Source organism: Neopelma chrysocephalum, unplaced genomic scaffold (genome assembly GCF_003984885.1).
Source record: "Neopelma chrysocephalum unplaced genomic scaffold, ASM398488v2 Primary Assembly neopelma1_96491, whole genome shotgun sequence".
Lineage (NCBI taxonomy): Eukaryota > Metazoa > Chordata > Aves > Passeriformes > Pipridae > Neopelma > Neopelma chrysocephalum.
Window position 1 is genome coordinate 15,692 of NW_020925137.1, and position 957 is coordinate 16,648.

Here is a 957-nt window from a genome sequence, read left to right on the forward strand (position 1 = left end):
CTGGGTGCTTCCCAGAATTGGGGAATTGCAGGATCAGCAGGGTTGAGATCATCAAGTCCAACCCTGGATCCAACCCCGCCGTGGTTCCCAGCCCATGGCACTGATGCCACATCCAGTCTCCTCTTAAAAACCTCCAGGGATGAGGAATCCACCCCCTCCCTGGGCAACCCATTCCAATGCCTGATCCCTCTCTCTGGAAAGAATTTTTTCCCAACATCCAACCTAAACCTCCCCTGGCACAGCTGGAGACCTGAGCCCTCTTGTCCTACTGCTGGTTCCTGGGAGAAGAGACCGACCCCCCCTGGCTCCCCACTCAGGTCAGGGAGTTGCAGAGAGTGAGGAGGTCTCCCCTGAGCCTCCTCCTCTCCAGGCTCAGCCCCCCCAGCTCCCTCAGCCTCTCCTCATGGGAATTGGGCTCCAGACCCTTCCCCAGCCTCGTTGCTCTTCTCTGCACCTGCTCCAGCCCCTCCATGTCCTTCCTGAGCTGAGGGCCCAGAGCTGGACACAGCACTCGAGGTGAGGCCTCACAGCGGCAGAATCCCTTCCCTGCTCCTGCTGCCACACTGATCCCGAGCCAGGCCAGGATCCATTGGATTTTTTGGCCCCCTGGGCACCCCTGGGCTCATGTCCTGCTGCTGTCCATCCTCACTCCCAGCTCCCTCTCTCTCTCCAGCCGCTTTGTCCCAGTCCATGGAGCTGCCGGGGGTTGTTGTGGCCCAAGTTCCAGGATGGATTCTCCCGGAAAATCGACGGTTCTCCCACAAAACCAAGGATTTTTCCCCATGAGCAACACCCGGGTGTCGCTCCCTGGTCATGGAATTGCCACAGCCTTGACTTAAAAACATGTTAAAACACATTCAAAGACACAAAAAAGCACAAAAAAAGCACAAAAAGGCACATTAAAAGACACAAAAAGTCGCAAAAAGAAGCAAAAAGACACATTAAAAGACACAAAAA